The 14,317-nt window shown below is 51.2% G+C and overlaps 1 protein-coding gene across 2 annotated transcripts in view; it reads right to left on the reverse strand.

Moving 5' to 3' along the window:
• The window catches only part of itga9 (integrin, alpha 9), a 539,537-nt gene that overhangs the window by 136,433 nt on the left and 388,787 nt on the right, over window positions 1-14,317 (reverse strand). The gene's annotated exons all lie outside the window — the stretch shown is intronic.

A 14,317-nucleotide genomic window follows, 5' to 3' on the forward strand; every position in this document is an offset into this window, starting at 1 on the left:
AGGAATTATATACAATTGTCCGTAATCCTCTCGTGGTTCCATCACAGGGGCACCAAAAAATTTTTTTTTCACTTTCTTTGAACAGTTCTGCTTATTAGTTATAGAAATATTGCAGATACAGGGGGGGAGGGGACTGTTTGACAGTCAAGAATCATCCAATTGGCACCGAGAGTCTTTTCATTTTCTGATTGGTGTGGAAGGCAGTGCACCATGGGGAGAGATGTGTTGGGCGGCCAATGGCGGGAGTGCCGGGGGGTGCAGGGCAGTTGGAAGCACGAGGTCACGTGATGAAAACTCCTGGAATACGTCCAACCAGAGCTCACAACCCTACTCTGAGCAGAGATTCCAGCATCGAGAGTGGGAATTTCTCATGTAACGTGTCACGCTGTAATGACACCCTCCTGCCAGTGGCGGTGCTGTGGCACCTTTAGTTTTGTGTCTCCCAGCTCCTTGGCCATTATTGTAGAGATACTCCCACTGCTCCAACCAGCTTTGCTTCCCAAAGTTTCCTGAGCTTTGCTGCAAGATTCTATGGTTTAAAAATCTATTTAAAAATTCCTCCCCGGCTGGACTGGGCGGCCTTTGGTGTTGTGTGACCCTGACTTCCATCGGCAGCCCCTTGCTGCTGTGGCCACCCCCCCAAAAAAAACTGACCAGGGTCTGCACCCGAAGCATTAACCTACCCTTCTCCTCACGCACGCACGCACGCTAACAGTCCTGCTGTGCATTTTCAGCATTATCCGTCTGTTTCTGCCTTTTGTGGGTCATTCCTGAGAAAATGTTGACCTTTCTTTCTCTGAGATGCGTTTCCAAGTTAATATTTTTTTTGTTGCCATCTCCGGCTACTGCGGAGAATCTCCTCGTCCTTTTCCCGTCTTCCTGTCTATTTTGGGGGGGGGGGGGGAGAGGAGGAGGAATTCACTTGTTCATTCCCGTGACTGAACCGCTGAGAGGCCGCGTCAGTCAGCTACTTTTGGGAACGGGACTGACTGGATTGCTCTGCAGAGAGCCGGCACGGGCTCGATGGGCCGAATGGCCTCCTTCTGTGCCGTTATGACTCTATTCCAACCCCATCCCCGCCAAGACATCCAGCTCTGGCAGTAATGTCGCCATTAGAGCAGTGGACCCGCCCGAGCGATCTGTCGCTGATGTCAAGCGAGCTCTCCGGGGTTGACATTACTTACATTTCTAAAGTGGGATTTCCGCCCGGGCTGGAGAAATGGTGGCTTCTGTGGGCCTCAGACACCAGCGGCAGCTTAAAGGGGCAGGCAGCCCTGGTGATCAAAATGGCGACGTGAGGAAAAACTTTTTTACGCAGCGTGTGGTTCTGATCTGATCTGGAATGCACTGCCTGAAAGGGTGGTGGAGGCAGATTCAATCGTGGCTTTCAAAAAGGCAATTGGAATAAGTACCTGAAGGAAAAAAAATTGCAGGGCTACGGGGAAAGGGCAGGGGGAGTGGGACTGGCTGAAGTGCTGTTGCAGAGAGCCGGCACGGGCTCGACGGGCCGAACGGCCTCCTTCGGTGCTGTAACCAGTCTACGATTCCAAGAAGAGATTGCTGGTGCAAATGAAGTGCTGAAATTAGCTCATTGATAGTATTCTCATCCAGAGTCAAAAGATTGTGGCCCAGTAATTCCGGTCACAACGCGCGAGTACGGACGGGGTACTCACGCGTGTGCCCGGAGGAATTGCCGGCTTTCAGCATGCACAGCGCATGCGCTGAAAACCGGCATTTCCTGTCCTCTGACCCAAGGGGTTAAGAGGCAGAACGCGTGCGACTGCACAGGCAGCGCGTGCGCAGTGAAATTCCTTTTTTTTTTCCAGAGTTGCGCGCGTGTAAAGGCCTCCGGTCTTTACACATTGAAAAACCACACATAAGTACTTAGTTTTTCAGGTAAGTGGGCTTTTAGTACAATTGAGAATTTTTTTTTCCACAGGTTTGTTATTTTTAAAGAATTTACAGTAAGGTAAGTTTAGTTTTAGCCCCGATTTTTTATATAATTTTTTTTTTTCAAATTTTAAAATTATTGTTTAAAATAGTTTTTCAGAGTTCTTTATGGTTCATTTAAGTAGTGCAATGTTTTTTTTAAATTTTCTTTCAGGTTTAAGTAGTGTTTTGGGGCCAGGAGTTTTCATGAGTTTGACAGCTCTTACTGTCAAACTCATGAACGAACTTTTGCAACCTCCCATTGGTTGCCCTGTGCTCAGGTGATCCCAGCCGGCTCATCGCACTAAGTACGCCGCTGGGTCACGCACGCACAGTGCGGCAGGACCTCAAGCGGGCCAGTCAGAGGAAATGCAATGCGGGCCAGAATTAAAATGTCAGCGCGCTGGGTAAGTGAACATCGGGGGCTTGCACGCGCGGCAAGCTCCCGATCCTAATTTCAGGGCCTGTGTGTTCAAGTCCCACTCCAGGACCTGAGCAGATAATCTCGACTGACACTTAAGTACAATGCTGAGGGAGGGCTGTTTCGTTAGGGTGCCATCTTTCAGATGAAATGTTAAACCGAGGCCCTGTCTGCCCTCTCAGGTGAACGTAAAATATTCCATGGCCACTATTCAAGGAGGAGCAGAGGACATCTCCTGGTATCCTGGTCAATATTTATCCCTCAACTAAACATCAAGAAAGACTGCAGCCATCCTGAAAATCATTTATCTTTTTAAGTTAATTAATAGGACACAGACAGTAAGTTGGACCACATTTGGCATTAAACCACAAACTGAATTATTGTTCATAGAATCACGCAGCACAGGACACCATTTGGCCCACCATGCATATCTCTTTGAAAGAGTTACTCAATTAGTCCCACTCCTCTGTTCTTTCCCCATAGCCCTGCAAATGTTTCCTTTTCAAATATATATTTAATTCCTTTTTGAAGGTTATTATTGAATCTGTTTCGACCACCCTTTCAGGCAGTATATTCCAGATCCTAACACATCGTTACGTAAAAAAAAAAAATCTCATCTACCCTCTGGTTCTTTTGCCAATTACCGTTAATCTGTGTCCTCTGGTTACTGACCCTCCTGCCAGTGGAAACAGTTTCTCCCTATTTACTCTATCAAAACCCGACATAATTTTGAACACCTCTATCAAATCTCCCCTTAGCCTTCACTGCACTCAGGAGAACAAGCCCAGCTTCTCCAGTCTCTCCACATAAATGTAGTCCCACATCCCTGGTATCATTCTAGTAAATCTCCTCTGAACCCTCTCCAAGGCCTTGACATGCTTCCTGAAGTGTGGTGCCCAGAATTGGACACAATACTCCAGCTGGGGCCTAACCAGTTATTTATAACGGGGTAGCATAACTTGTTCTAGTATAATATTAGGGGGGCACGGTGGCATAGTGGTTAGCACTGTTGCCTCACAGCGCCAGGGACCCGGGTTCAAATCTGGCCTCGGGCGGCTGTCTGTGTGGAGTTTGCACATTCTCCCTGTGTCTGCGTGTGTTTCCTCCGGGTGCTCCGGTTTCCTCCCACAGTCCAAAGATGTGCGGGTTAGGTTGATTTGGCTATGATAAATTGACCCTTAGTGTTAGGGGATTAAATACGTGGGGTTACGGGGATAGGGTGGGATATGTGTCGGTGCAGGCTCGATGGGCCGAAATGGCCTCTATCTGCACTGTGGGGATTCTGTGATTCTGTGAATATGGGAACAATCAATGAGCTGATAAACATTAATCAACAGATCCAGAACCTGTACAGCCTGACCCAATATCAGAAGGATTCATCCCTATCGTTGGTGCTCCCGTGACTGTCCTCCACACCTCTTTATAAAGGCATGGGCTTGAACTCTGGTGTTATCTTGCAAACTGCCCGTGGTTGCTCATTCATTGGCTTGTTCTGCGTCATGGGTTGCAGGTTGTGGGTGCCGTTGGCTTATTCAAGGATGAGCTCATCCGCCGTTTGATGGCATTCCCTCCAACAAGGGCCCCACTACGTTCCTCCAGCTGCTCATTCGCTCAAAGTCATTGGCACGTTCCGCATGTGGCCAGGTTAACCGCCACCCAGCACTCGATGCTGACCAATCACAGGCAGTGCCATCTTACTGTCATTACGGTAGCAGGTTTTAACAGGTTTCGTCAGCCCAAGCACCCCACCCACCCGCCCCTCCCTTCAACCACCGTCTGCCCCACCTGTGACAGAGACTGCAGGTCCCGCACTGGACTCATCAGTCACCCGAGAACTCATTTTTAGTGTGGAAGCAAGTCATCCTCGGTTCCGAGGGACTGCCTAAGAAGAAGAGGTTTTAACACCTGACCGGATTCCAATTGGGAAGGTTAGGCTTGTTTAATCATCACTCAATACAGGAAACTTTGTGCTATCCGGCACCGACGGGACCGAGCTGCTGCCGTTCCCTCAAAACTGCCGGACACTCCAGCGTTAATGTTGAAACATACGGAGATTTTCATCTCCGTATGAATCAACAAACCCTGTTGCTTAGCAACAGCCTCTAAACAGTCGGCAAGCGTCTCTGTAGCGTCTCCAGCTGAAGCTGTTGCTTAGCTACAGACCTTGCAGAACTTGACTGTTCAAACAAAGCAAAGAAAAGAAACGAAAAGAATAAAAAACGGCTCCTGATTTTTGCCGGTGGCTCGAGCTTGCCGGACAGTTCGCCTCCGGATAACTCAAAGTTTCCTGTATATAGATTACATTATTTCCTGCTAACTAACTTTATTACTACTCAATAAAATCTACAGTGATTACAAAGTAATTGCTAATCCCACTATACAGTCGCTATTATACAGCAATAAAACAGACAATCGCTACAACTGACCAAATACTGACCCGACACAAAACAAAAACACTCTTGTGAATTCCACATTATAAAACATATCCGATACCATGGGAGTGATATTAAGATTGTAATTTATTTAAATTTGTGGGCAGACTAATCAATTTCCACCTATCCAGCGCTCTTACAGACAGAATAAAGTCCATTTCCTATGATGAAAGTCTAAACATCTTTTTCTAGTGTCCAGATAATAAGTCAGTGCTTTTCTATCACCGTCAGAGTTTGCTGTTTCCATTAGTGGTAATGGGCCTATTGTATTTAGGCCGTGATTCTGAAAGCTATCTGATGTCATGTGCAACACCAGCAAAATAATTATTCATTCAAGTCACTGGCCTAGAAATTCAGTTCGGACGCTCTTGCGGCGCTAAAGTCGGGCGCTCGGCAAGTTTAGTGGCTGCCGGAAAGTGCAGGCGACCTCGCCGAAATTCAGTAGATTTGGCCAACTTTTTGGCCGAGCGCTGCAATAGGCGTTGGAACCCTGTGTTCAGGCGCTAATCCGGCGATGCGGCCTGATAACGCCGATTCCGGGCGCAGCGCAGGTGCGATCATGTGCTGAGTGTCAGCAGACACCCTGACGCCGGCCAGCTCTTAAAGGGGGAAGGGTCAACTTTGACTGCAGCCACGCCCTGCATGCTGTAGCCTTGCAACTAGGCCTCAGCACTGGTTGTGTCCCAAATCAACGCCTGGAGGTAATGGAGAGGGCCCGTGAAAGAGCCCAGCGGTTCTCTGACCATGCGCTGGGTGTGCTCCTTCATGGGGTACGCAAGAGAAGACGGGTCGTGTGCCCGGCTAGTGGCAGGAAGGCTCCCAGGAGCAAGTTCAGGGAGGCCTGGACCAAAATTGCCCGGAGGGTCTCCTCCAACTCCGATGTTCCCAGGAGTGCAGACCAGTGCCGCAAGAAATACAATGACCGATGTCGGCTGGTCAAGGTGAGTACCCTTTCCAGTGTCCCCCTCATCCTTGCATGTGCACCTCCCATTAGGGCCAAAGGGACATCAAAGGTCTAATGCCCAGCCCTCCTCCCGCTGCAATGGCACTTGCATGTTAATCAATAGCTCTTTCTGCACTTATCACACTGTCCAAGCTTTTCCACCATGGGAGGCCTCACACACAGCAACAGGGCACCACACTGTCCAAGCTATTCCACCATGGGAGGCCTCACACACAGCAACAGGGCACCACACTGTCCAAGCTATTCCACCATGGGAGGCCTCACACACAGCAACAGGGCACCACACTGTCCAAGCTATTCCACCATGGGAGGCCTCACACACAGCAACAGGGCACCACACTGTCCAAGCTATTCCACCATGGGAGGCCTCACACACAGCAACAGGGCACCACACTGTCCAAGCTATTCCACCATGGGAGGACTCACACACACCAACGGGGCACCACACTGTACTTAGACGCCCTCCTTTCTCTTGCAGGCCAAGCTGGCGAGGAACGCCAGGAGCCTGCGTGTCACTGGTGGAGGCCCTCGCGATTACCAGGAGCTAACGGTTCTGGAAGAGAGGGTGGCCCGACTCCTGCGTCACCCGGTGACTGGGCCTGTGGCGCTCGGCGACGCCGACCCTATACTGGAACCCACTGGTAAGGACAGGACCGGGTGCACCTCTCTCCTTGCCCTCGCGCATCAGATCTACATCCTTCCCCACTGGCCGAAAAATGCGCATAATGCACCAGTGCGGCCTCCCTCGCTGTCGGCCTGTCCTCACTCTAAAGCTACACTTGTGCCTTCCTGCTTTCAGCTGGTGAGGAGGAGGTGCTCCCTGAAGCCCACACAGCCAGGCCCTCGGAGGAGGAGGACGTCGAGGAGCAGCAGGAAGGCGCCACCTCGGGGGAACCCTCCTCCACTCCAGGAGATGGCAATGAAGGGGAGACGTCTGGCGTGCTGGAGAGCCAGGGGGAGGCGGGGGAGGGGAGCCCCGAACCTGGTCCCAGTGGCATGGACGCACGCGGCAAGGCTCCGGCGGCACGCCAGCCTTCTGCCCAGAGGGGGGAGGCGGTGGAGGGGAGGGCAGAACCTGCTCCCAGTGGCGTGGCCGCACGCGGCAAGGCTCCGGCGGCACGCCAGCCTTCTGCCCAGAGGGGGGAGGCGCCCTCCAGTCCAGACTCGGACGTCGCCCAGGAGGTGCGCCTCCTGGACGAGATGTCGGCGGCGTCGGAGCGGCGGCACGTCGAATTCATGGAGGTGGTGGCACAGATGCCTCACGCCATCGAAAGCCTCGCACAAAGTGTGGTGGCTTTCGGCCAATCCCAGGCCAGGGGGCTGGCGCAAATCGCAGCAGCGCACGCCAGGGGGGTGGACCTCCTTGTGGCAGCGCATGAGAGGGGGGTGCAACAACTCGAGGCAGCGCAGCACGCCAGTCGCCAGCTGAGAGGTGCTGGGCAGACAATGGCACTGCAGATGCGGGCACATGCCGGCGCAGTTGGGGCACTGACTTCTGCCACCCTCGCACTGGCGCGGAGGCGTCGCCAGGCCAGCCGCCGCCCTGCTGCCGCACACCGGTCTGGCGACCAACAGTTTGGCGCGCTTGCTCCCCGGCCAGGCCGCCCGAGTGCACGTGTGTCTGGCGAGCAGCGCGCGCCTGGCATCACCCACCTTGTCCCCATTGGTGCAGGCGAGCCTGCCACTCCCCCAGCCAGGGTGCAAGGAGCTGCTGCAGGCAGTGAAGAGGGCCACCCACAGCTGCAGCAGCCACCAGCCGGCCCCTCCCGGGCCCGCCCTCGTGTAGGCCGACCCCCAAGGGCATCTGGCGAGACGCCTTGTCGCCCTGAAGATCCTTCCCCCAGCCTCGCCACAGCCTCACGGCCCAGCTTGAGGTGCAGCAGCAGGACGGGCCGGGGCAAAAGACGGCTGTCGACGGACTCGCCCTCTTGCCACACCGAATAGAGTGTGGTGAGCGAGGGTTTGGGTGATGCGGGGGCTTCTGTTCTGGGGGGCATTATGTTGTTTGGTTTTATGGGGGTGTTTGTGTTGTGGGGGGGGGCTTGTTTTTGTTAGGCCAGTGAGGAAGGCCATTTGGATGTTGATGTTTTGTTAGTCCTCCCCAGGTTTTGGGAGTGACAGAAGTTTGTGACTGTTTTTTGGGGGTCTTCTCTGTTTTGCTCTTCCATGTGGGAAGGGCCCTGAGTTTTTGAAATAAAGATGTTTATTTATTCACCATGTGCAGGTGTCATGTTTCAAGTGGTTGTTGGGTTAACCGGCTGAGGGCTTGCGGAGCGGCTGCCTTCAGCTGCGTTCAGTGGCCCAGGCCATTCCCTGACAGGGGGCCTAGAAGTGTCGAGCAATAAGCCCCCGGCGGACGGCCCTTGGACCTTGTCGCTCCCTCCTGGCCTGGTGCTCCTCCTCCTCAGGGTCCTCCTGCTCGTCCTCCTGAGGTGGTGGGGCAATGTCAGGTGGCAGTGCCTGAGTCCTGCGGATAGCCAGGTTGTGGAGCATGCAGCACACCACGACGAACTGGGAGACTCTATCCGGCGAATACTGAAGAGACCCGCCCGAACGATCCAGGCAACGGAACCGTTGCTTGAGGATGCCTATCGTTTGCTCTATTAGGTTCCTTGTGGCTTGATGGCTTTCGTTGTATGCCAGCTCCGCTGGGGTCCTGGGCGCGCGGAGCGGGGTCATGAGCCATGTGCACAAAGGGTAGCCCTTGTCCCCGATAAGCCATCCCCTTGGTGGAGGCTGTGCCTGGAACATGTCAGCCACAGTAGTCTGGCGCAGGATAAAGGCATCGTGGCTGCTTCCTGGGAAGCGGGCATTGACAGCTAGGATGCGCTGCCTGTGGTCACACACCAGCTGCACATTTAGGGAGTGGTAGCCCTTCCGGTTGCGGTATTGCTCGGCATTGTGGATAGGTGCCCGCATAGCCACATGCGTGCAGTCAATGGCGCCCTGCACCATGGGGAAGGCCGCGATCCTGGCAAATCCGACTGCACGCTGCTCCTGCTTGTGTTGGGTCATGGGGAAGGAGATGAATTGGTGCCTCCTCGCGAAAAGTGCTTCGGTGACCTGTCGGATGCAGCGATGCGCGGCGAACTGGGAGATGTTCGCAATGTCCCCAGCAGCGGCTTGGAAGGAGCCGCTTGCATAAACGCTGAGAGCCACCGTGACCTTCACTTCCACCGAGAGAGACGTCCTGGACATGAGCTGTGGCTGCAAATCTGCGTGAAGCAGCTGGCAGATCTCTCCAACCACCTCCCTTCTGAAGCGCAGCCTCTTAATACAATGCGCCGCAGTCATGGTGAGATATGAGACCTGCTCCCGGTATTGCCTGACTGGGTAAGGCCTACGTTGGTGACGCCTAATGGCCCCTCTGTGTCTAGGCATGCCTGGCCCTCTCTCAAAGCGTCTGCGAGCCCTTCGCACAAAATGTAGCAACTGAGGGTTGGCCCCCCATGCAGCCCCCATTACAAAGTTCCAAACAGCAAAATCACAAGGATGCAAATGTCAAAGCACTGGCTAGAAGCCAAAAATACCTCTCCTATGGTGTCCGAAATCAGTAATCTCTGTGCCTTGCTCTCTGTGCAGAAATCCAAAGCAGTAAAGTCATTGCAGCGAAATGGCTGGCTTTTATGGGTGAGTGGATGTGCCCTTTAATTAGCGCTCCCCGAATCCCACAGGGCCTCTGTTGAGTTCCATTTCACAGTTCTTAGCAGCGCCACGCCCACATCGGCCGGGCGCCACTGAATTTCCGGTTTGGGGCGCACAAACGGCGTTGCACGACGAAATGACGTCATAAGATGCGCGCGCAGCTGAGCGGGCGCTAACACTTTGCGCCGGCGCTAAATCCCACCTGAATTTCGGCGTAGGCGCAGATCCGGCGGTGCCCGGGCGCTAAGTGGCTAGCGCCGGAAATCTGGCGCTAACGGCTGGCGCAAACAGCTGAATTTCTAGGCCACTATCTTTTATCCCATGGCCTTAATCAATTAGTTAATATTGAACTTTAAGAACAGAAGAATTAGGAGCAGGAGTAGGCCATATTTCCCCTCGAGCCTGCTCCGCCATTCAATAAGATCATGGCTGATTTTGGGCCTCAACTCCATTTCCTGCCCAATCTCCATATCCCTTGATTCTCCTCGAGTCCAAAAATCTATCAATCTCAGCCTTGAAAATACTGAACGACTGAGCCTCCACAGCCCTCTGGGGCAGAGAATTCCAAAGATTACCAATCCTCTGAGTGAAGAAATTCCTTCTCATCTCAGTCTTAAAAGGCCGACCTTTAAGACTACGCCCCCTAGTTCTAGACTCTCCAGCCAGGGGGAAACAACCTCTCAGCATCTACCCTGTCAAACCCCTTCAGAATCTTGTATGTTTCAATGAGATCACCTCTCATTCTTCTAAACTCCAGAGAGTATCGGCCCAATCTACTCAACCTCTCCTCATAGGACAGCCCTCTCATCCCAGGAATCAATCTAGTGAACCTTCGTTGCACCGCCTCCAAGGCAAGTATGTCCTTCCTCAGATAAGGAGACCAAAACTGTGCCCAGTACTCCAGGTGTGGTCTCACCAAGGCCCTGTACAATTGGAGCAAGACTTCCTTACTCTTATACTCCAACCCCCTTGCAATAAAGGCCAACATGCCATTTGCCTTCCTAATTGCTCGCTGTACCTGCACGCTCTCTGTTTCCTGTGCGAGGACCTAAATCTCTCTGAACACCAACATTTAATAGTTTCTCACCATTTAAAAACTATTTTGTTTTTCTATTCTTCCTACCAAAGTGAATAACCTCACATTTCCCCACATTATACTCTAGCTGCCACCTTACTGCCCACTCACTTAGTCTATCTATATCCCTTTCCAGACTCTTTGGGGTCAATTTTCATTGACCCATGGAGTCAGGATTGGAGGGGTGTGGAGGGTTAAAGTCCCGAATTCGGGGGTCCCGACACCATCCCGCCCCCAACCCGCCTCCATGTAAGTTTCAAAGGAGGTGGGTACCCGCCCCGCACTGGGACCCGCCGACCCGAGGCGGGAAGGGATTAGTGCCAATTAACTGCCTGTTAACAGGTAGTTAACAGGCAGTTTTTAGCCTAATCCCTATTTTGAAGGTTGTTGTGTGGGATTCCCGACGGCTCCAAACCACGCCAAGTTAGAGGAGTCGGGCCGTCGGGTTGAAGGACTTGGAGGGGTCGAGATGTCGGTGTTCAGGTGAGTGATGGGTGCATGAGTGCAGAGGTAAGTGTGTTTGGTGTGTCTAAAGTGTGTAAAGAAGTTTAAATTACTTGTACTTACCTTTACAGCTTTCCTTCCTCTAGGTTTCGGGAGTCCATCATCTAACTGGCACAGAAAGCAGAATGGCTGCGCTCTGTCAAAAGTGACAGCCTGCAGCTTTCTGTGCTGGTGAGATTTCTAACTGAGTCTGTGTAGAAGGACTCAGGTTAGAAGTAAGACTGTCAGTGTTTGACAGCTTCAAACAGCTGTGAAACACTGATATTTCATCTGTCAAAAGTTCTTGACAGATGAAATTTCAGTCTGTGACGTCACCTGTTGTCGGGTGGCCCTTAATTGGCCTGCTGCACCCGCTGGGTGGGCTCAACAAGGTCAATCAAGTTAAAATCGCATGGATTAGCCGCATCTCAATGGAGGCGGGACTACAACCCCGAAAGTTGTAGTCCCGCCTCCTTCCCGACTTCTGAATGAAAATCACCTACTGTAATGTGTTCTCCTTACAGCTTACTTTCCCATCTAGCTTTGTATCGTCAGCAAACTTGGATACATTACACTCAGTCCCTTCATCTAAGTCATTAATATAGATTATAAATAGCTGAGGCCCCAGCACTGATTGGCACCCCACTAGTTACAGCCTGCCAACATGAAAATGACTTGTTTATCCCTACTCTCTGTTTTCTGCCCATTAAACAATCCTCTATCCATGGTAATATACTACCCCCAATCCCATGAGCCCTTATCTTGCGTAACAACCTTTTATGTGGTACCTTATCGAATGCCTTTTGGAAATCCAAATATACTACAGGAAACTTTCTGGTATCCGGCACTGACGGGACCGAGCTGGTGCCGTACCATCAAAACTGCCGTAGAAACCAGCGCTAATGTTAAAACATACGGAGCTTTTGAGCTCCATGTGAATCAACAAACCCTGTTGCTTAGCAACAGCTTCAAAACAGTCGGCCGCAGCTTAAAAGCGTCTCTGTAGCTAAGCAACAGCTTCAGCTAGACCTTGCAGAGCCTCACTGGGAAAAAAGCAACGAGAAGTAAAAAAAACTTACAGGAAACGGCTCCTGAATTTTGTCGGTAGATAGAGCTTTCCGGACATTTAACCTCCGGTTAAACGAAAGTTTCTTGTACATCCATTGGTTCCCCTTTATCACAAAACTCTAATAAATTTGTCAAACACGATTTCCCTTCCATGTTGATTCTACCTAATCATATTATGATTTTCTAAGTGCCCGGTTACCACTTACTTAACAATGGATTCCAGCATTTCCCCGACGACTGATGTCAGGCTAACTGGCCTGTAGTTCCCCGTTTTCTCTCTCCCTCCTTTCTTGAATAGTGGTGTTACATTTGCGACCTTCCAATCCACTGGGACCATTCTAGAATCTAGGGAATTCTGGAAGATCAAAACCAATACATCCACTATCTCATCAGCCACCTGTTTTAAAAGCCTAGGCTGTAGGCCATCAGGTCCTGGGGATCTGTCGGCTTTTAGTCCCATTCGTTTCTCCAGTACTTTTTCTCTACTGATATTAATTACTTAAAGTTCCTCACTCTCATTAGCCCCTTGGTTCCGCACTATTTCTGCTGCTTAATGCTGTAATTTTTCCCCTTGTATTATAGCGCCAGCAATGAACATTCAGTTACATTTGGTCTTCCACGTCAGACTTGAACTCATACAGTCATGAAACACAATAGATTAGCTCCCCAAATGTCCTCGTCAATAAGCACTACCTGTACAGGTCAGGTAAAGCTGTAGAAGCCACATCATTACATAAATTTAAAACAGAAATAGACAGTTTCCTAGAAGTAAAGGGAATTAAGGGTTACGGGGAGCGGGCAGGAATTTGGACATGAGTCTAGGTTCGGATCGGTCATGGCCCTGTGGGTAGCGGAGCGGGCCCAGGGGCCGTGTAGCCTGATCCTGCTCCTATTTCACGTGTCTAATTCTGTTAGATTCAGGAGATGGTTCTGTGATAGTGGATAGGCGGTTAGGATCAGATCAGCCATGATCTTATTGAATGGCGGAGCAGGCTCGAGGGGCTGATTGGCCTACTCCTGCTCCTATTTCTTATGTTCTTATGTGATCCTAATCTGTGCTGTTAGAACTGCCCTCAAAGCCACTAGACTTGGGAGAGGAACAATCACTCAGGGTTTGTGCTCCTGATTGCTATCTCTGCTGGAAAGTGCACTTGTATCATCAGTTGTCAAGAGGACCAGGCTCAGCAGTCATGTCTTCCATGGAACAACAGATTGTTAGAACTCACCGCCTAGGCTCACACATTAAGAACGGTCACTTGGACAAGGTACCAGAGAGCTATCACCACCTGTAGATCTATACCTAAATAAAAGTAACAGCTTCAGCACAGACGGGAAGAACTTGAGGAAAATAACACAACCGACCAAGCAACATTTAATCCCAGTCGCCACGGATCGGAGTCCATTCCATGAGCCTCAGGCACTGCTTGCCCCACCTTCAAAATTGTCATCTTCCACTATTTCCTGAAAAAGGCCACCCTCTGCACCTTCATCTGCTCCAATTACTCTTGTTGGAAACTCTCAAACCTCCCTTCCTTCTTTAAGGTTCTGAAATATGTGGTCACCACCCAGCTCTACATCACTTTTTCACATTTCCATGGCATTTGACACATCCTCCTCCAGCATTCCTCCTTCTTGGTCCAGCTCTATGGCACTGCCCTCGCTTGGTTCCATTCTTATCTGTTCCGATGCAGTTAGCATGTCTGTTGTCTGAAACCCTCATCCATGCCTTTGTTACCTCCATTCCAATGACTATTCCAATGCACTCCTGGCTGGCCTCTCACGTTCTACCCTCTGTGAACTTGAGAAGATGATTTGCATTTATACAGCGCCTTTCACGATCTCAGGACGTCCCAAAGCGCTTTACAACCAATGAAGTACTTTTGAATTGTAGCCACTGTTGTAATGTAGGAAACGCGGCAGCCAATTTGTGCACAGTAAGCTCCCACAAATAGCAATGTGATAATGACCAGATCGTCTGTTATGCTAATTGAGTATAAATATTGGCCAGGACACCGGGGATAATTCCCCAGCTCTTCTCTGAAATAGTGCCATGGGATCTTTTACCTCCACCTGAAAAGGCAGGCAGGGCCTCAGTTTTACGTTTCATCCGAAAGCTGGCACCTCCGACGGTGCAGCGCTCCCGCAGCACTGCACTGGAGTGTCAGCCTCGATTTTTGTGCTCAAGTCTCTGGAGTGGGACTTGAACCCACAACCTTCTGACTCAGAGGCGAGAGAGAGTGCTACCAACTGAACCACGGCTGACACACTGATGTCATCCAAAATCGGCTGCCCGTGTCCTA

This window comes from Somniosus microcephalus, chromosome 7, assembly GCF_052327205.1.
Source record: "Somniosus microcephalus isolate GS21.2 chromosome 7, FLI_Smic_1.0, whole genome shotgun sequence".
NCBI classification, from domain to species: Eukaryota; Metazoa; Chordata; class Chondrichthyes; order Squaliformes; family Somniosidae; genus Somniosus; species Somniosus microcephalus.